The sequence below is a fragment of the Ovis aries genome, chromosome 9 (genome assembly GCF_016772045.2).
Source record: "Ovis aries strain OAR_USU_Benz2616 breed Rambouillet chromosome 9, ARS-UI_Ramb_v3.0, whole genome shotgun sequence".
In the NCBI taxonomy this organism is placed as follows: domain Eukaryota; kingdom Metazoa; phylum Chordata; class Mammalia; order Artiodactyla; family Bovidae; genus Ovis; species Ovis aries.
In genome coordinates this window covers 50,247,399-50,270,306 of record NC_056062.1, presented here as the reverse complement: position 1 = coordinate 50,270,306, position 22,908 = coordinate 50,247,399, and the positions used below count along the sequence as shown (strand labels likewise).

The following is a 22,908-nucleotide window of genomic DNA, read 5'->3' as shown; positions in this document are numbered from 1 at the left end:
TTATGCCATGGGGACCACTAGGTGTCCCCATATCCATTCACTCCATCTGTAGGAACAGATCTCCAGGTTCATCACCAAAGCATATGGCAGCCAAAATAAAGGCTACTTTCCCCAGCCATCCTTACACCTAGGTGTGGCCACATGACCAATTCTGATCAGTGAGAGATAAGGAAAAGTACCAAGGGCAACTCCTGAGTCATGCGCTTAAAAAGAGTGATTGTACCCTCCCGGCTTTCACCTCCCTTCCAGTAGCTGGAATGTGAGATGGTGGTGCATCATCTTAGAGCAGGCTGGTAGCTAACATTCTAGAGACATCGGCACAAGGACCTAGAAAGACCCTGGGATCCCAAGAACATGGAGCATCTAGGCAAGTCCTGGGCCACATAGGCACATGCTGTATTGTAAGCAAAAATAAACTTCTATCATGTTAAAGTCTTCAGAATCTCTGTTTCAGCAGCAGATCTTGATCCGAACAAATATGTGTTCTAGAAAGAAGAGACTTCCCTGGTGGTCCAGTGGTTAGGACTCTGTGCCTCCACTGCAGCGTGCATGAGTTTAATCCCTGTTTGGGGAACAAAGATCCCATGTGCCAGTACAGTTCGGCCAATAAAAAAGAAACTAAAAAATAAATAAAAGAGAGTTCTCTGAGGAGACATAGCCAGGACCTCTGCAGGGTCTGAGAAGATGAGTTTATCTGAAGAGTTGAACTGAGAGCTTAGGTTGATGGATGGGTGGATTTAACCAGCTGGGGTGGGGTGGTAAGAGTGACCTGGGCAAGGCTTGTTTAAGACACTGAAAGAAGACCACTGTAGCTGCAGAGCCTTGAGAAAAAAAAATGGGTAAGAATGATGGCAATAGCTGATACTGGGTTTTATAGGGCTTGAAAGCTATATCAGAGATATTGATCTTTAGCCTAAGAACAGCTGGAAGTCATTAAAATGTTCTAAGCAGGAGAATAAGATGATCAGATTTGGGTTTCAAGCACATTACTCTAGTTGGGATTTGTTAGTCTTGGTGTTTGGGTAATATGTTAACGGTTGAGGGAATTCCCTGGTGGTCCAATGGTTAGGACTCAGTACTTTTGCTGCCGTTGCCCAAGTTCAGTCTCTGGTTGGGGAACTAAGATCCTTACAAGTAGTTTGGCACAGCCAAAAATGGGGAAAAAAAAATTGCAATAGTTGAGAGGGAAATTATGGTGCCTTTGCCTAGTGCCCTGTGAGCCCAGGGCACACATATAAGACTGTTTATGGCAATGTTGTCTGTAGTATCCAACATGAACAAGTTACAGTTGCTGGCAGCAACGAAGTGAAGGGGTCTCAGAAGCATCCTGCTGATCCAAGAACAGACAGAGGTAAAAGAACACATACAAGGGAGCTCGTGGTGTGTTCTGTGATGGCCTAGAGGGGTGGAATGGGAGGGTGGGAGGGAGGCTTTAGAGGGAGGGCTTATACGTATATATATGTGACTGATTCACAATGTTGTACAGTAGAAACTAACACAACATTGTAAAGCAACTATATTATTCCAATAAAAAATAATAAAAATGAAAAAGAACACACACTGTATAATTTCAATCATATGGTTCAAAAATAAGCAAAATTAGTCTACATCAAATCTAAGGTGCCACTGATGGTAGTACACACCATTACTTTATACTTTTGTATTTATATTTTATATTTCTTCTCCTAGGAAAGAAAAAAAAAAGTGCTGCCAATTAAACCTTGCCAGGGCATCATTATAAGCACATCTCCACTTCAGATATTCTCAAATACTGGATTCAATAGTGTGAGGTATATGGTCTAGTGATTCATACATAGGTGGCAAAGCTAAAAAGAAAAGCAAAAACATTATCACAGAAATCAGGATAGTGGTTCCTTCTTGGAGAGAGGGTGGGGTTTGTAACCAGGGAAGGGCACATGGAAGTGTGGAGGGTGCTAGAGAGCAACAGCACTGAATTTCTTAACCTAGAGAGTAATTTATGAGCATTCCTTAAACTGTGTACAAATTTTATACGTTTTCCTGCATGTGTGCTGTATTTCACAAGCAAGAAGGAGGGAAGGGAGGGAGAAAGAAAAAAGAGCTAGAAAAGTGGGTAAGACAGATGGAGAATTAGAACTACATTGAAAGATGCAGTAAGTAGGAAGGGCATAAGAACAAAAAACCTGAGGCTGCAGAGCAACGGGCAGGTACGAGGGGTCAAGTCTAGAGGCAGAAGGACCAGTTAAGCAGAGAGAGAGATTTAAGCTTGGTCTAAGTAGCAGCATGAGAATAGAAGAAAGGGAGCAAATGGGACAGATGCCTGAGATTTAAAATGGACTTGACTCTGACTCAATCAATATATTGGTTGACTGAATCATCTTGATTATCAGAGCCATCCTCACAGCCATCATTTGTGGGAGATTACTGCATCTCAAACAAGGGCCCTTTACATGCACTGCTTTGTTAGTCGTCACCACCACCTAAGCTGGTCAATATTATTATCAGCTGTATTTCAGAGTTGAAAATGGAGGCATTTGTCACACAGTTAGTGGCTGAGTCAGGATGCACAGCCAGGCCTGACCAGTACTCCCAAAGTTTATTTACCAGTTCTCTGTCATTGGACTCAGGTAGCAGAAAGCTTTCCTCTTATGTCTTGTGCACAAAGATTGTGTTACCCAGCACGATGCTTTACTCGGCTTTCAAAACGAGGCCAGCAATTTGATCCACTGAGATCGTCCATCCTTCAGTCACAGCACTGAGTCTCTCTACTATTTCTAGCGGAGAAAGGCTCCTGGTCAGCTCTGTGCTCACGCATAAGCTATGGGGCCAGAAGCACTTGTGAGGGCAGACTGTTTGACTTGCCTCTTCGGCTGTGTGGAGAAGTCAAATGGTAAAATACAACTAACACATCTAGACTTATTTAAGTCATGATATATAAGCAATAGTGAGTATTTTTAAATGCATGGTCAAAGTCAAAACTTCAATGAGATACCACCTCACACCAGTCAGAATGGCCATCATTAAAATGTCTACAAATAACAAATGCTGGAGGCAGGGAGGAGAAAAAAGGCCTCCTACACTGTTGGTGAGAATGTAAGTTGGTACAGCCACAGTAGAAATCAGTATAGAGGTTCCTCGGAAAACTAAAAACAGAGCTACCATATGATCCAGCAGTCCCACTCCTGAGCATATATCCAGGCAAAACTATAATTCAAAAACATACATGTACCCCTCTCTATGTTCAGAGCAGCACTATTCACAACGGCCAAGACATGGGAACAACCTAAATGTTTATTGGCAGGTAAATGGATAAAGAAGCTGTGTTACATATATACAATGGAATACTACTCAGCTATAGAAAGAACAAAAAATGCCATTTGCATCAACATGGACGGACTAGAGATTATCATACTAAGCAAAGTAAGTCAGAAAGAGAAAGACAAATACCATATGATATGACTTACAGGTGGAATCTAAAATACAACACAAATCAACGTATCTACAAAACAAACATAGATTTATATAGAGAGAGAACAAACTTGCCAGAGGGGTGGGGAGATGGGAGGGAAGCATTGGCAGTTTGGGATTAGCAGCAGCAAACTATTATATACAGGATGGATAAACAGTAAGATCCTACTATATAGCACAGGGAACTATATTCAATATCCCGTGATGAACCATAATGGAAAAGAATATGAAAAAATATATACATATGTATAACTGAATCACTTTGCTATATAGAAGAAACTGGCACAACATAGTAAATCAACTATACTTCAATATAAAAACTTAAAACATAAAAAATAAAAATAGAATGCATGGTCATAGTCAGTGGATACTCATTAAAATTAAAAAAAAAATAGTGCTTATCTCAAAAAAAAGAAGCCAAATGATGTTGTTTGAACCCTCCGATTCTGTGCTGTCATTCCAGGGGGCTCCTTAAGGACGGAAACTGGGGGAGGAAACTGGTTCTTCCATTAAATTAGAACAAAAATCTTTTCACATAGAAAATCCCCAGAGGATGAATGGGTCAGGAAACATGCTTACCAACCCCAAAAGTCCATGAATTTCTAATACACAACAAACACACAAACAGCCATGTAGGAAAGGAGACAGAGGATTGCTGAAAGAAAAAGTTAAGGGTTCTGAAGGCAAATTTGTAACTTGCTCTTCACGATTTAGCAAAGCCTTCTTTAATAACAGGCTTCCCTGATGGTTCAGGTGATAAAAGAATCTGCTAGCAATGCAGGAGACCTGGGTTCCATATCTGGGCTGGGAAGATCCCCTGGAGAAGGGAATGGCTACCCACTCCAATATTCTTGCCTGGAGAATGCCATGAACAGGGGAAAGAGTCTGACACAGCCTGACTTTCTTAGTAAGGGTTTCCTGGTCTTGTACCAAAAATACATTCAGGAGAGCTTCCTGTCTACTGTTGGTATGGAAGTGGTTTTTCTCACATGTTCATGGAAGATACAAATAGAAAACACTTCCTTGGCTGCCACATCTTCACAGGCTTGTTGGTTCAGAAATTAGGATAAAAAAGTGATGCAGGTTGATGTGGTTAATTCATGACTGTTAAATGGAGTCTGTGCATCCTTTTTCTTTAAATCACACTGCCTTACTGACTAGGGAATTGTGCCCCTAATACATGGCAGAAGTTCCGGTAGATGTTCTGGCAAGGTGTGTCATCCAAATTCAGTAACCATGAAATGACCCATTCTATTAATAGGATTTTGTCAGACGTTGGCTGGGAAGGTGATCCCTGTCTTTGTCAACACTGACATTCAAGTTCCTATCATGGGGTTGTTTTGGACATCTTCCGCTCACCTCTCCCTTCTCCACCCTCCTCTGTGTCCTGGGAGCTGACCTGTAAGGAGCTTGCTTCCTCGCCTTTTGGTTCCTCTGTGTTCAGCCATCAGGGAGTCCCACTGGGATCTGAGGGAGGTAGCAGGGTGCAGCCTCTCCGTGTGGGGTTACTTCTGGCTAGTCTCGCTGCAGAAAGGATGTAGGGGAATCTCAGCTTCCATCAGACAGAACTCTCCCCCTCATTTCCTGTCCCTGGTCCCCTACCCTTGACCTAGAGCTGTAACAGAGCCCATCTTCTTCTAGCCCTTGAGTCCTGCACTAATCTCCATGGTCTCCCCACACCTGGGCCTCTGTAAACTGTTTCTTTACTAAATTACTCTAATTCAAATGTGTCAAGTTTTTCACTAGGACCCTAGCATATGAGCTAAAGGCTTTTAAAGCTTCTCATTAATTTATTCACACTTGGATAACATGTTCTGAATAATAGACCTAGAAATGCAAGTGTCTGTTTAATTTCGAGTCACTGTGCTACAAATAGAAAGGAACATTCTCTTTATCCTTGTCATCGGCATTTTTTGTAGCCTTTGTGTTTTTATTTGTTTTCATTTTCACCTGTTGTTCCCCGAGGGATTTTTATTTTTAGGTAGTGTTAGTGCATCAAGCCACTCTTTCCCATTTGATCTTCGCTTGATTCACTTTTTATCCTCTCTAATTTCTGAACTGACAAGACCTGTGAAGGCATGGCAGCCAGGGAAGTGTTTTCTATTTTTATTCTCCATGCACAGCACCTGGCACTGAATGGAACTCAGGACAGATATTTTGAATGAATGGAGAATCATGTCTATTCCTGATAGCAGTTATTAGGGAACAAAGATCACCAGACAGTACTCTTTTTAAAAAGATGAAGAGGTGTGTCTGGGTAGAGGGCAACAAGCATATAAGAGCTTGTTCAGGGACAATCCAAAGCTGAGACACTCATAGACTTATGCAACTCTGCCTTGGCAGGCAGATTCTTTACTGCTGAGCTACCAGGGAAACCCCATTGCCTTGTAATTCCCCTTTAAAAATGCAAAGATGACCACTTTTTCCCCCTCTTTGCAAATTACGCCATTTAAGCAGTCATGAATTAACCACATTAACTTACTTTTAACAAAAAAGAAGAAATGGCTTCTGTCTCCTGTATTTCAGCTGTCTTGCACTCAGTGGATTGTCAGCTTGAAAAATTTCTCTTACATTCTTAACATTCTGCTATTCTCTATGAATAAAACTTTACTTTAAAACAGAAAGTGAGGGTTTGGGTTCATCTCTAATTTTGATCCATATTCCATAAACTCTCTATGCATAAGAACATTTAATACTCAAGTTAAAATTAGAAACGATACAGTTCTTCAAGAGGGTAAATCATGTTTTAGGTTTTCCTGTGCATCAAGCATACTCTACATATGCTTAGGAACTTGCTTCTTTTTAAACTTTCGGTTGCCCTGGGTCTTCCTTGCTGCACCTGGATTTCCTCTAGCTGTGGTGAGTGGGGGCTACTCTTTGTTACAGGCTTCTCATTGCAGTAGCTTCTCTTGTTGTGGAGCACTGGCCCTAGGGGCCTGGGCTTTAGCAATTGCAGCACACAAGCTCAGTAGTTGTGGCATACGAGCTCAGTTGCAACTTGCTTTTTACACTTAATATATCCTGCGAATCCCTTCCTTTCAGTTCATAGAAATCCCTCTCATAGAATTCCATCATGTGTATATACCAACGTTTATTCAACCAGTCTTCTATGTTTGGTTACTGAGATTGTTTCCAATATTTTCCAATTACAAAAAATGCTGCAACGAATCATCTTGTGCATTTATTCTTGTATTATTGGAGACATGTTTATATTGAATTTCCAGAAGTAGATGGCTGGGTGTGTTTCTCCTGTGCTCCGTTGCTAAGTCATAGCTGACTCTTTTCAACCCCATGGACTGTAGCCTGCCAGGTTCCTCTGTCTTTGGGATTTCCCAGGTAAGAATACTAGAGTGGGTTGCCATTTTCTCCTCCAGAGGATCTTCCTGACCCAGGGATCGAACCTACATCTCTTGCATCGGCAGGTTGATTCTTTACCACTGAGCCACGAGGGAAGCCCATGCTGGGTTTGTTAGTTATTGACAAATTTCCTTTTGTAAGCCTGGTATCATTTGCCTTCCCAGCAGCAATGTTTCCTCCTAGCCTCACTAACAGAATATATCATCAAGCTTTTGAATCTTTGCCAACCTAAAAAAGGGAGAAATAGTATCTCAATACAGTTTTATTGTAGGAACGGAGACCCCTCCCAGGCCCGAAACTGGGCTCTTGTCTAAGACTAGGAAATGAACTGTCCGAGAAGACACATGTGCTGACAAAGCAAGGGATTTTATTGGGAAAGGGCACCGGGGCAGAGAGCAGTAGGGTAAGGGAAACCAGAACTGCTCTGCCACATGGCTCGCAGTCTTGGGTTTTATGGTGATGGATTAGTTTCCAGGTTGTCTTTAGCCATTCATTCAGACTCAGAGGTCTTCCTGGTGGTGCATGCCTTGATCAGCCAAGATGGATGTCAGCAAGAAGGATTCTGGGAGGTGGTTGGACATGTGCTGTCTCCTTTTGACCCTTCCTGAACTCTCCCGGTTGGTAGTGGCTTATTAGTTCTGTGTTCCTTACCAGGATCTCCTGCCTTAAAACAACTCATGCAAGTGGTTACTATAGTGCCTGGACAGGGTGGGTGGTTTCAATCAGTGTGCCTACCCTAACAACAGTTCTCCTGGGTTCCCTTAACCTACTGCTCTCTGCCCTGGCGCCCTTTCCCAATAAAATCTCTTGCTTTGTCAGCACATGTGTCTCTGTGGACAATTCATTTCTGAATGTTGGATAAGAGCCCAGTTTCGGGCCCTGGAAGGAGTCCCCCTTTCTGCAACAGTTTTAACTTCAGTTTTCCTTACAAGTGAGCATGAACATTGTTATATATCTTTATAGGCTTTTTAACATATGTAATTCATGAATTGATTCAAAAAACTTGAAGCACCCTTTTATGTGGATCACAACAAACTGTGAAACATTCTTAAAGAGATGGAAATGCCAGACCACCTTACCTGCCTCCTGAGAAATCTGTATTTAGGTCAAGAAACAACAGTTAGGACTGGACATGGAACAATGGACTGGTTCTAAATTGGGAAAGGAGTACATCAAGGTTGTATATTGTCACCCTGCTTATTTAACTTATATGCAGAGCACATCATGTGAAATCCTGGACTGCATGAAGCACAAGCTGGAATCTAGATTGCCGGGAGAAATATCAATAACCTCAGATATGCAGATGACACCACCCTTACGGCAGAAAGCAAAGAGGAACTAAAGAGCCTCTTGATGAAGGTGAAAGAGGAGAGTGAAAAAGCTGGCTTAAAACTCAACATTCAAAAAACGAAGATCATGGTATCTGGTCCCATCACCTCATAGCAAATAGATGGGGAAACAGTGACAGACTTTCTTTTCTTAGGCTCCAAAATCACTTCAGATGGTGACTGCAGCCATGAAAGTAAAAGACACTCGTTCCTTGGAAGAAAAGTTATGACCAACCTAGACAACATATTCAAAAGCAGAGACATTACTTTGCCAACAAAGGTCTATTTAGTCAAAGCTATGGTTTTTCCAGTAGTCAAGTATGGATGTGAGAGTTGAACCATAAAGAAAGCTGAGCACCAAAGAATTATGTTTTTGAACTGTGGTTTTGGAGAAGACCCTTGAGAGTCCCTTGGACTGCAAGGAGATCCAACCAGTCAATCCTAAAGGAAATCAGTCCTGAATATTCATTGAAAGGACTGATGCTAAAGCTGAAGCTCCACCTGATGCAAAGGACTGACTCATTGGAAAAGACCCTGATGTTGGGAAAGGTTTTGAGGCAGGAGGAGAAGGGGATGACAGAGGATGAGAAGGTTGGATGGAATCACCAACTCAATGGACATGAGTTTGAACAAGCTCCAGGAGTTGGTGATGGACAGGGAAGTCTGGTGTGCTGCAGTCCATGGGGTCGCAAAGAGTTGGACACAGCTGAGCAACTGAACTGAACCATCACCCACAATCTGGACCCATTTTCTTTTGCCCAACAATGATTACTGTGATCAATTTGATGTATATCCTTCCTGTTTATCTAATGTCTCTCTATATAAATATACATCCCTGGGACTTTCCTGGTGGTCCAGTGAATAAGATTTCACCTTCCAATGCAGGGGATGTGGGTTCAGTCCCTGGTTGGAGAAATAATATTCCATATGCCTTGCAACCAAAAAACCAAAACATAAAACAGAAGTGATATTGCAACAAATTTAATAAAAACTTAAACAAATAAATATATGTCCCTGTAAAAAGCATACTGTATACTTGGTAGGTTTTTTCTTTTACTTTTTTTAATGTATCATACTGTATATGTCTGTCTGCAGCTTAAACATCTTTTACAAAGAAGTAGAATACTAACACTGTTTCCAATGTTTTAAATTACAGTGTACTAAATAAATACTAGTTTTACTATTTTTGCATTTGCATATATATTTATAAGCCACAAAATTTTTAATGTTTTGGTTAAAAATTTTTATTGTGGTATAAGACACAAAACATAAAACTTATCATCTTAAACACTTTTAAGTGTACAGTTGGGTATATTCACATTGTTGCGAAACAGTTCTTCAGAACTTTTTCATCTTACACAACTGAAAATATACACATTAAACAATTCTCTTTTTCCCTTTGCCAAATTACTGGTAACCACCAATTCCCTGGATTTTACTTTAGATACATCATATAAATGGAATCATATAGCATTTGTCTTTTTGTGATGGGTTTATTTCACATAGCATGTCTCAAGGTTCATTCACGTTATAGCACCTGGCAGGATTTCCTTCCTTTTTAAAGTTGAATCACATTTCTTTGTATGTACATACCACATTTTGCTTCTCCATTCATCCATTGAACATTTGCGTTGCTTTCACCTCTTGACTATTATGAATAATGTTGCTCTGAATATAGGTGTGCAAATATTCTCTTTGAGACTCTGCTTTCATTTCTTTTGGATACATACCCAGAAGCAGGATTGCTGGATTATATGATAGTTCTATATTTAATTTTTTAGGAACGTCTTTACTTTTTTCCATAGTAGTTGTTACCATTTTATAATTCCACGAAAAATGCAATAGGATTCCAGTTTCTTCACACTCACAAATAATTTCACAAATAACACATTTTTTTTGGTAGTAGCCATCCTAGTGGGTGTGAGGTGTTATCTCATTGTGGTTTTGACTTACATTCTCTGATGTAATGATGTTGACCATCTTTTCATATGCTTGTGGCTATTTGTATGTCATCTTTAGGGAAATATTCAAATCCGCTGCCCATTTTTAAATCAGATTGATGGAGTTTTCGTTGCTGAATTGTAGGAGGGAGTACTTTATATGGGTTTCCCAGGTAGCTCAGTGGTAAAGAATCCACCTGCAATGCAGGAGATGCATTTTCAGTGCATGGGTCGGGAAGATTCCCTGGAGAAGGAAATGGCAATCCACTCTAGTATTCTTCCTGGAGAATTCCATGGACTGAGGAGCCTAGTGGGCTACAGTCCATGGGGTTGCAGAGTCAGATACAACTGAGTGACTAACAACAACAGCAACAACAGTACTTTACATATTCTGAATATTAACCCCTTGTCAGAAATATTATTTGCAAATAGTCCCTCCCATTCATAGGATACCTTTTCAGCCTATTGACTGTGTCTTTTGGTGCACAAAGGTTTTTAAGATTATCCCATTTTTCTGTTATTTCTTTTGTTGCTTATGTGTTTGGCATCTTATCCAAAAAATCATTGCCAAGTCCAAAGTAATGAAGTTTTGCTTCTATGTTTTCTTCTGGGAGTTTATAGTTCTAGATTTTGCATATAGTTCTTTAATCCATTTTTAATTTTTGTCTATGGTATAAGGTATGGATCTAGTTTCATTCTTTCACATGTGGACATCCTGTCCTTTCCTCTTTAAGTAGTTTTGGCATCCTCATTGAAGGTCATTTGACTGTATAGACAAAGATTTATTTCTGGGCTTTTTATTCTGTTCTACTGGTTGATTTATCCATCTTTATGCCAGTACCACACTGTTTTTATTACTCTAGCTTTTAAATCATTTAGAAATAAGGAAGTGTGGAGTCCTCCAGTTTTGTTCTATTTCAAAATTATTTTGGCTACTCAGGAACTGTTAATATACCATATAATTTCAGGATAAATTTTGCAGCTTAACTTAATTCATTAATATTTCTTGGAGATTTATCCATATTAGTACATCTATATCTACATCAATCTCATTCTTTTAAAATGCTGTATAATCTATATAAACAGTGCCATGATTTACTGCAAGCATTATCCATAATGATTGTAATATTGTTTCTAATTTTCACTGCTTTTGACTGGGAGTGCCTAAGTGTTCCTTAAATTTAAAATAAGTCAGTGGGCTTAGGTGCTTCTTAATGGAACAGTCTTTTTAATGTCATTTTTATCTGAATGTAAGCATCAATACATACTTTTAAATTTTTATTTAATTGGAGGATAATTGCTTTATAATATTGTGTTGGTTTCTGCCATATATCGACATGAATCGGCCATAGGTGTATGTATGTCCCCTTCTTCTTTAGCCTCTCTTCTACCTCCCACCCCATCCCACCCCTCTAAATTATCACAGAGCTCCCTGTGATGTAGTAGATACATACAACTGGCCTCCTGTTTACATTTCATGGGGCACAAAGAAATGGGCTTCACCCTGGATACTTACAACTGTTATCGTTTCTTGAGACAAGAGATAGGTGGGCTCTAGTTAAGGCATTTACAATCAGCCTCCTGTTTGCCCTCTGAAATGGAAGTAACAACAAAAACCAGGTAAATAGCCAGTGTTTGTCTCTTGTAAACACCTTAATGTAATAGTCATGGCAAGGACAAAGAGAGGCAAAATGCTGTTTGAGTAAAGGATTAAGAGATCTCCTCCCCTTTTGGGACAAGGGAGACACTACACATGCGCAGAAAGGCTCCTTGTGGGTCAAAAAGTCAAGGGATAACACCAGGACATAATGAGCCTTGCTCTTCCCAGAAGCCTTTACTTTGAGATCCATCCTGGCTGAAAGGTGCATGTACAACCAGGGGAGGGTCCCAGGGTAGGTCAGATGTGGAAAAAGAAACCAGATAATTGGCCTGAAGGAAGCCAAAGACCCAGAAGAACTGACCTCGCATGAATGACTTAGCCGCTTCTTCACTATACTCCTCCTCACTCGGGGAGATGCCCACACTCTTTCTCTCTGGGTGTGCATCTCTGCCTTGCTTTTATCTTAGCTAAACAAACCATTTCTTTGTATGCTTTTCCACTTGTTGTTGTGCTACATCTCTAATAATAAACTTTGCACCTGCATTTACAGTTTCTACTTCTGTGATAAATGCACTCTTCACTGGGGGCAGAGATCCAGGGAAAAATAACTTCTAGCCTCTAGCCCTTGCTGGTCTGGTGGTTAGGATATCTGGTTCTCATCCAGGCTGCCCAGGTCCAATTTCTGAGCTGAGAATTAAGAACTTGTTTTATTCTGTTACTCACTGCTGCCTCGCTGACATCACCTGCATCATACAGTAAATTTCCACTGGCTATCTAAATTTACATATGGTAACAATACATACTTATTATAGAAAACTATGTGCAGAAAAATACAAAACAAAAAAATCTAAAATATTCATAAACCTACCAAAATGATAGGCAACACAACACAGATTTGCGAGATTTACAATACAGAGATTAAGTCCTGGATCTTCCATTTACTGTGCAACCCTAGGCAAGTTACTTAACTTCACTAAACACAGTTTACTCACCTATAAAATGAAGACAATCTACCTCTTGGGATTCTATGAGAATTAAATGAGATTATAATTTGTATAGGGTTTACCACTATGGTCTGCTGCTCCTGCTATATACATCTATGCTATGTCCTATACTATTGAATCTCTAGGGAAATGGGTAACTAGATTATGATACATCCAAACAATAGAAACTTATGCAACCATTAAAAATAATGAGGTAGCTCTCTATATACACTGACTTGGAAATATTACCAGATTCAAATTGAAAAACATATGTAAGTAATCTCATATTTTAAAATGTGCATGTTTATATAGTGAAAGTTGCTCAGTCATGTCCGACTCTTTGTGACCCCATGGACTGATTACACAGTCCATGGAATTCTATAAGTCAGAATACTGGAGTGCGTAGCCTTTCCCTTCTCTAGGGGATCTGGGGATCCCAACCCAAAGATTGAACCCAGATATCCTGCATTGCAGGCGGATTCTTTACCAGCTGAGCCACAAGGGAAGCCTGAATGTTTGTATACATATATATATATATATATATATATATATATATATATGTATATAAGCCTGAATATTCATTGGAAGTACTGATGCTGAAGTTGAAGCTCCAAAATTTTGGCCACCTGAGGCAAAGAGCTGACTCACTGGAAAAGACCCTGATGCTGAGAAAGATTGAGGGCAGGAGGAGACAAGGATGACAGAGGATGAGATGGTTAGATAGCATCACTGATGCAATGGACATGAATTTGAGCAAACTCCATGAGAAAACTGAAGGACAGGGAATCCCGGCATGCTGCAGTCCATAGGGTCACAAAGAGTAGGACATGACTTAGCAACTGAACAACAATATAAAAATAGTTTGCATACAGTAATATACATATAAAACTAAAGTCTAAAATGTTACCCACTAAACTGTAAAAATAGTTTTGGGGAAGCGGTGAAGAGAAAGAAACAAAAAGAGAAATTTCACTTGCTTTTTGCATTTATGAACTGTGAAACTATTACAATGATACACAATATTTTGCAATAAAGAGGCTTACATTTTTTTTTGTTTTTTTTTACTCTAAAGAGAAATTCTAACTGTAAAAAGAATTACTATCTTTCAATTATAGAATCATTTCACAGAACATTCCACCTGTTGTTTTTTGAAATTTGACAATTCCTTATGAAGAACAATTTAAATTAAATATAGCAAATAGGTCATCTAAAACCTTCTAACTAGGCTCATCTTAAAGTAATATCAGGAGAGGTTTATATTAATGCAGCTCTGCAGGAGGACTTGTGAGACTGACCTGAATCTTCTGACCTACCTCAAGAGATCAACCTTGCGTAAGGTAACCACCATCTAAGCCTCTCCTGGCTTTTGTTAACCTGGGCCTTCTGGCTTATTTGAAATGAGGCAAAGTAATCCATGTAAATCTCCTAACCTCAGGTGCTCAGGGCCATACAAATTAACCATTATGATCATGGTCTTTTCTTAATCCTAAAGGAAATCAACAGTGAGGGAAAGGTTACTTCCACAAACTGTGAGACTTTCCATTGAGAAATGAAATATTTCCTGCCATATCAGTAAATAAGAATGTCAGAGTCATCAGCGATTTCAGCCCTCCAATATGAGCCCAAGAGCACTCAGGAAGGAGAAAAATATCTGCAGTCTAACAGCCATCAGATTGCAGCCACCCCCAACAGTGAACCCAAGGGAGTTCCAAAGGGAGCACAGGATACTAGCCCCAGGATAGCTGAAATGTGTATGAAAGAAATGATTTTGGTAAGCCCAGAAGCTTGCCTCTTGCCATACTTAGAAAAGCACTATATTTTTTAAACTGGGATATATGAAATGAAATGAAAGCGAAGTCGCTCAATCGTGTCCAACTCTTTGCGACCTCATGGACTGTGGCTTAGCAGGCTTGCCTGTCCATGGGATTTTCCAGGCAAGAATACTGGAGTGGGTTGCCATTTCCTTCTTCAGGGGATCTTCCCGACCCAGGGATCGAACCCTGATCTCCCGCATTGCAGGCAGATTCTTTACCATCTGAGCCACCAGGGAATCCCTGGAATATACGGTTTTCTTTAATTAACAATAATCTTTCAATGTTCAGACTACTTGCCCTTTGTTGCAAAACTTCCATATAACCTGGCTCCTCCCCTCACTTCCTCTGAGCATTTCACTCAGGGTTACTTGAGATGCTTTTAGGATTTTAATTCCCCCACACTTAAAGTCCTAAAAATTCCCACCAAATAAAACATATCTCTCAAATTTTAGGTTGTGATTATTTTTTAAGACAACACCATAAAAGTTACAATGCTGTCATAAATTAATCAAAATAAAAGAATTGTCATCTTCAGTATTTCCTTGAATTATGTTTGTAGATCAAGAAGTTTCTAAAAACAATTACATTTATGCACTGGAGAAGAGATGAAAATTAAGAAGAACCAAGAGCATCTTTTAAAATAACATCAGAAAGCTAGCACAATGTAATAGCTTCAGGTTACTTTATAACTTTACAAATGAAATTTACTCTTTCACAGGCAACGTGGAAATCCCCAGGAACAATTCTTATAAAACTCAATTGAGGAATTCATTGGAAAATGAAACCAATCAGTTGAAGGGGGCAAGGGAGAAGATTAGTAGGAGAAATACGAGCTCATAAAACAGTTCAAGGGCAGGGAAAAGTTCAGCCTCATAAACTTTTATTAATCATGGGACATATGGGACAAATTGAAATCTGAGACCAACTAAGCCAGCTTGTTGTTGTTTAGCAGCTAAGTTATGTCCGACTCTTTTGTGACCCCGTGGACTGTAGCCTACGAGGCTCCTCTGTCCATGAGATTTCCCAGGCAAGAATATTTGAGTAGGTTGCCATTTCATTATCACATGGATCTTCCCAACCCAGGGATCAAACCTGCCTCTCCTGCATTGGCAGGTGGATTCCTTACCACTAAGCCACCTGGGAAGCCCAGCTAAGCCAATTAGGATAGTATAAAACACAATGAAGAAATTCAAAGAACAATTATACTGAAAATCCTAAATGACTCCAAGAGAAAGAATAAAAAGTCAATATCTAAGCAATGTTCTTACAAGTCATTTACTTTTTATGAGCAATGAAATAGCAAAAAAAGTGATGTCTGATGACCTTACAAAATTGTCTTTTAAATGACATTGCTACTGGAAAGGTGCTATCTGGTTCACAGATATAGTGAATAGCTGTTTAGACCATTCAGACCATCCAGTGCCAGCTGGATGGTTCCTGGGTCATCAGGGTGCTACATCGGTCCTAGATGAGAGAGAAATAAGCTTCTATCTGACTAAAGTCACTGTTACATAGGGTCTTTGCCCCAGGAGCCAAACTTGGATCCCAACTAATATTGATGAAGTCTGATTTACTGAAGAAATTGAAGGGTTATTTCACCTGTAAAACAAAGAATTGTGCTCCCAGAACATGGTGTTCTTACCAAGACATTACAATCCAATTAGCTGGACATTTCTCTCCAAAGTTATCATCCATGCTGCAAGAGAGGTTTGTAAATGAGCTGTAAAATCAAGGTGACTCCCCAGCATCCATAACTTAAACTGAAAGACAGCTAATGATTTTATATATATATATATATATATATATATATATATATATATATGTTTAAAATAAATATGCAATGGACTAGTAAGGGATTTTATATATATTATCCCTTATCAGTCCATTAAAATTAGCTCCTCTCTTAGACTGTCCTATTTATGTTTGGGGCACTGTGATTCTCCCTCATCACACAAGCTTGACAACTCAGTGGTCTTTGAATTCTTCTCCTTATGCCCTTATAATAAGCAGTTTCTGCATATGTTAAGACTGTGTTTGGGTTTGGCTACATGTAAGTGAAAGTGAAAGTCATTCAGTTGTGTCCGCTTTGTGACCCCATGGACTATTCCATGGCCATGGAATTCTCCAGGCCAGAATACTGGAGTGAAGTAGCCATTCCCTTCTCCAGGGGATCTTCCCAACCCAGGTTTCCTGCATTGCAGGCAGATTCTTCACCAGCTGAGCCACCAGGGAAGCCTGGCTACATTTAAGAGGAACCCAACTAAGGTCTTCAAAACCAGAAGACAGGAGTGGGCAGTCTAGAGCTGCTATGACATCCAACTCCATAACAGTATCAGAAACTCAGGCTCCTAGTTGTCAGCTGCACAGTTATTAGCATGTGACTTTCATAGAGCTTGAAAGATGCTGCTTCCTATCTGACACCTTCTGTGTCTGTCTTAGCCTAGGAGAGAATGAAGCAAGATAGAATTGCTCCTGCGTTATTAGGTTCTATAAGCCCAGAGCATAGAACAATAACCAAAACAAAATTCCTGCCCTCAGTGAGTATATTTTAGTGGCAGAATCAGATAAACTAGTAAATAAACTAGTAAATACATTAGATAAACTAGTGAATAAATATTATATGCTGTGTAATCTAGAGAAGGTAGCAGAAAGTGAGTTCAATATTATATAGACTGATCAGGGAAAGCATCTCTGAAGAAGTTAAATTTGAGCAGAAAATTGAATGAAAAAATGAATAAATTATGTGACTATTTGGTAGACATTCCATGCTCAAGGGAGGATGATTGAAAAGATCTGAGATTTAAATGTGTTAAACATTTTGGAGGAAAAGAAAAGAAATCATGTGGCCAGAATTAAATGAAAGATGCCGAAAGAAGTAGGCCATGAAGTTGGAAGGGTGGACTTGGAGACAAGATGATGTCAGGTCTTATGGGCCATATGGAAGGGTTTCATTCGAAGGATGACTAGATGGTCCATTGGAGGGTTTGGGGAATGAGAGACAAGAGTAGAATAGTAGATGTCAATTAAGAGGGTGATTGCAATGGCCCAGGAGAGAAGATGTGATGGATGTGGTGAGACAAACATGGAGGTCATGAAGGAGCAGGGCTCCTGCTCAGGGATGGGGGTCAGGAGTATGACAGCCCAGCAGTGCAGTGCTTTCTCCTGCCTCACCTCCAACAATTCTCTTTTTTACCTTTTACCTCCCAGCTGCACCTGAAAAGAAGATGAGAAGCCTAAACCTGGAGCCAGACTGTCAGGACCCAACCCCAGTTCTGCCACTTACTAGGTATACAACCTTGCATAAGTTACACTAATTTCTGTGCTGCTTCTCTATCTTTCCGATTTGTAAAATGGGGATAATACTAATAACTATCTCTTAGATTGCTGTGAGGATTAATGCTTTTTTACTTGCAAAATGTCTATGAAAGTGGCCACCATCTGGCATGATAAGCATCAGGAACTATTAGCTGGTCATATCATTAAACATTCTCAACATCTTGAATATGCTGAATCTTCCTCACTTCTAAACCCTGTCACTTCTCTTTCCTATGCCTGGAATATAGCACTTTAATTTCAAACAACTTCCAACTCTCAGCCTCCAAGTCACTGCCTCCAGGAGACCTTTTCCTATCCCCTCGACTAGATTCAGTTCTCCTCTTGTTTCTTGCCCTATCACCCTATACTTCCCCTCCAGCAATGACCCCCGCATCATATTTTACAATAGTCACTTGTTCTGTTGTAAGATTTTCCTACTAGATCAAAAACTGTGACGAGAAGAACCATTCTTATTTGTTTTGTTTCCATGTGTATCTTTAAAGCCAAGCACAGTGCCTGGAAAATAGGAGGCATTAACTAAATACTGAAGAAGTCGATTCACCTAGCAACCTTCTAATATTAGCAAAAGTCCCCAAAGCAGAGAATGTAGTAACCACACACCGGAGCCACATTGTGACTTTCTTGGATCCTAGTGCTTTTGTTTTCACGGGCCCCCATTCTGCATAAAAAATACATGTATTAAAAAGTATATTTTAAAACTGCCTTGGCATAAAGATGAATATAACCGGGACTAGATTCATTATTATATATTCATTGTTATTATACCCATTTTTAAAATTCTTATTTTAAGGGAAATTAAAATTTTAAAACATTTTTGAAGGCCTAGGCATTGTGCCCGCTATGCATAATAGGTAAGTTGCCACACAGTGTCACCAATGGAAGGATTAAAGCCATGAGAAAAACGAAAACAAACTGTAGATACAGAGAACAGAGTAGTGGTTACCAGAAGGGGAGAGGAGGGGAGGGTGAAATGGTAAAGGGGGTTATCCATATTCACACAGATGGAAACTAAATCTTTGGTTAAGAGCAGACTGTAGGGTATACAGAAGCAGACATATAATGTTGAACACATGAAATATATAATGTTATAAGTCAATGACCACCTCAGTTTTTAAAAATTAATTCTAAAAATAAAATTTAAAAAATAAAACAATGGAGAAAGCCAGAAGGGAACAAAGGGAGGGATAAAATCTGAAATTAGGCTGACTTCCAGGATGAGTCAGACCCTGTAGCTGTAAATCAACTAGAATGGTTTCAGCTGCAAGTAATAGAGTTCTGATTCCAACTCACTAAACCAACAGCAGGACTATTCAAAGGTAGGCTGGGTCTGGCTTAGTTAATCCAACGACTCAAGTGTCTGCAGAGTTTCAGGTCCTTTCTAATTCTCTATTCTTCTGTCCAAAGTATTGGCTTCATCCAAAGTCAGGTTCCCCTTATGGTCATCAGATGATTGTCAGCACAAATGGAGGCAACATCCCCCTGGTTTATATCCACTGAGACAGATGAGGAATTTTAGTTCTTCCCTGTAGTCTGACTGAGCCAACTTTAGTCAAGTGCCCAAATGGACCAATAATTCCCTGGAGATCACCCCACACTAGCTGATCTAGCAAATCAGGATCCATGGAGCCAGGACTACAGCATACACCAGGCAGCATCGGGGAGTGGGGAATATCTGATAACCCATTTCGCAGCTCTGGAATCCTCTCAAGAGTTGAAGAGTCACAGAAAGAGCTATCACACATGAAGTACATAAAAAATATTTACATCAAGGATGCAAAGAATTTACCTCAAGTATTAAAAAGGTCAAGGAATCTTTCTGGCAAGGAAGGATCTTAAAGGGGAAGATTTGTGGAAGTGGTTTTAGAGGAAGCTGTGCTCTGACCCTCATCCCCAAGCCCCTCCCCTTAAGGGATGAAATAGAGGTAGGTAAAGACCTGCCCTCCTACCTCAAACCTTGGTGACTGGGGATTACACAGGGCACCAGAGAGCATAATCAGTTCAGTTCAGTCCCTCAGTCATGTCCAACTCTTTGCGACCCCATGGACTGCAGCACACCAGGCTTCCCTGTCCATCACCAACTCCCAGAGCTTACTCAAACTCATGTCCAACAAGTCGGATATGAGTCCGATCAACCAATGCCATCCAACTATCTCATCCTCTGTCATCCCCTTCTCCTCCTGCCTTCAATCTTTCCCAGCATCAGGGTCTTTTCCAATGAGTCACTTCTTTGCATCAGGCAGCCCAAGTATTGCAGCTTCAGCTTCAGCTCAGCATCAGTCCTTCCAGTGAATATTCAGGACTGATTTCCTTTAGGATGGACTCATTGGATTTCCTTGCAGTCCAAGGGAGTCTCAAGAGTCTTCTCCAACACCACAGTTCAAAAGCATCAATTCTTCAGGGCTCAGCTTTCTTCATAGTCCAACTCTCACATCCATACATGACCACTGGAAAAACCATAACTTTGACTAGATGGACCTTTGTCAGCAAAGTAATGTCTCTGCTTTTTAATATGCTGTCTAGGTTGGTCATAGCTTTTCTTCCAAGGAGCAAGCGTCTTTTAGCTTCATGGCTGCAGTTACCATCTGCAGTGATTTTGGAGCCTAAACAATGTCTGTCACTGTTTCCATTGTTTTCCCATCTATTTGCCATGAGGTGATAGGACCAGATGCCATGATCTTAGTTTTTTGAATGTTGAGTTTTAACAGTATGAAAAGGCAAAAAAAAAAAAAAGAAGAAGAAGAAGAAGGAGAGAAAGAGCTTGATAATGACCCCCAGATTTAAATGGCACAAGATTGGAATCAATGTTTGGGGACTCTCTATTGGTGACATTATCAAATCACAGACCCCCACTCTGCAAAATCCAAAAGTCAGCACTCAGTCTTCATCTTATTTAACAGATGAGCAGATCAAAATCATTGAATGAGCTTCTTCACTTGACTTCCAACAGGCTAGCATTCCAGGTTTTCTCTTACTTCCATGACCACTCCCTCTCTTCTGCTGACTTCTGCTACACCTCACCCCCAACCCCGATGAGGGAGAACCCCAAGGCTCGATCCTTGGACCTCTTATTTTCTCTGTCAACCCTTCTCTCTACATGTTGGCAACTTCCAAATGTCCATCTCCATCTCCAACTCTCTCCTGAACTTCAAATTCATTTATCCACTGCCTTCCCAAAGTCTCCACTTGGATTAATAGACATCTCAACATGTCCAAAACAAAGTTCTTGATTTTTCTCCCCTAAAACATGCTCCTCCCTGGCTTCCCCATCTCAAGTAATGGCAACTCTATCCTATTTGGAATCATCCCTGACTCCTCTCTTTGTTTCATACTCTACCATCCAACTCATCAGCAGAAGTATTTTTGGAGTTGACTCAACTTTCAGAATATATCCAGCTTAGATCATTTATCATCACTTCCTCCATCACCTTTCACACAGATTACTCAAAATCCTCTCAACTTCCTCCTCCTTCCTACTTAGATGGTCACAAAAAGCTTCCTGTTTTTTCCCACATCTAAGTAGACAGCTGCCTTTTCAAAATGTGAACCAATGTCATTCTCTCTCAAAGAAACCTCCAGGAACTTTCCATCTCATTCAGAGCAACAGTCAAAGTCCTAAAAATGGCCCATCAAACTCCACAGCACATGCCTACCACCCCCAACACACACACCTCTCTGACGGTATCTCCCCACACGCCCTTCATTTGTTCCTCAAGGAAGAACACACTCCAACCCTGGGCCCTTGAAATCAGCTGTTCTCTCAACTACAAAGACTTTACTTCTAGAAAGCCACATGGGCTGCTCCCTCATCTCCTTCAAATATCATCTTCTTGGTGGGGCCTTTCCTGACCACCCTATCTGAAAGTAAAACCATATCACCTCCCCACGTCCATCTCTACCCTCTTCCCTGCTTTATTGTTGTTCACGGTGCTTAGCACACCATGTTTGCTTCTAAAGTAACTTAGTTGCCAGTCTCTTCCCACAAAAATATAAACTCAATAAGAACTGGAATATTTCTTACCTGGGTTGTTAAATGCTGTACCCCCAGCATCCAGCCTGACATATAGCAGGTGCTCAATAAATTTTTGTTAAATGACTGCATGAATACTGTTCTGTAGATAATGTATTATTTGAATATTTTATAAGAAGAAAATGTTTGTTTAACCATTCAACAAACATGGATTCAGAGCAAATTCAAGCTTAAGTACTATGCTAGGTGCTAGTCAAGAGTGGTAAGCAAAACTGAGCTGACTGCCCTGCCTGTGATAACAAAAGGAGTGTTAAGAACTGGAAGGAAGTAACCTAGGTCAACAAAAGCGTATCACAAAGTAAGCCGGCCCCTGCCTGGATGAGATAAAGGTGGGTGGAGGAAAGGGATCTGGGGGACCAAGACAGCCACAGGAGACTGAAAGCCTGGCTCCATGTGACACAGTTTCTGTGCAGTTTTACTCAGGACTGCCCCTGCCCAGTATCAAAAGTGTAATAGGTGTGCTGCACGCTACCTGATGAGAATTCCCTGAGAAAGTAGCATTTGAGCCAATGAAGATCCACCTCTATTACTGATAAGGGGTAAGGGTCAGGTAGAGTAGATGCATGTAACTGAAGCAGAGGGAACTGTGTGGGTGAAGGCTCTGGAGCAGGAGGGAGTATGGCACACTCTGGAACACAGAGAGCAAGGGAAGGGTGGTGGGAAAAGGGGCTGAGGAGGGAAAAGGTGGGTAGGGACTAGCAGACCCTCCAAAAGATTCCAACTTTATCCCAAATGGGATCAAAAACCTTAGGAGGAGCTTGTTTTTGTTTTCTTCCAGGTGCATGATGAGCTGTATTTTGAAAGTATTATTGAAAGTGCCTCTGTGAAGGATAACTTACCTGAGATACCTGACCAGGTGTAGGGTGGTTAGTCAGGAGGCAGCAGAGGAGTCCAGGCAACCAATGCTGGCAACTTGTTCCAAAGCAGATGCAGAAAATTGAGAGAAGAGGAGCAACTGGAGAGATTACTTTTATTACCTGTGTGCTACAGGCTGAAGTGTGAATTCTCATAATTCACATGCTGAAGCCCTAACCCCAGTACCTCTGAAGGTGACTAGATTTGGAGACAGTTAAGGT

At 40.5% G+C, this 22,908-nt stretch overlaps 1 long non-coding RNA gene across 1 annotated transcript; it reads right to left on the bottom strand.

The window, feature by feature from the left end:
• Positions 1-9,097: 9,097 nt before the first annotated feature.
• Positions 9,098-22,663, bottom strand: LOC132657219 (uncharacterized). Its single transcript, XR_009595068.1, has 2 exons — positions 11,589-22,663; positions 9,098-10,269 (listed from the first exon to the last, which is right to left on the bottom strand). It is a non-coding gene; the product is annotated as an uncharacterized LOC132657219 (long non-coding RNA).
• Positions 22,664-22,908: the final 245 nt, after the last annotated feature.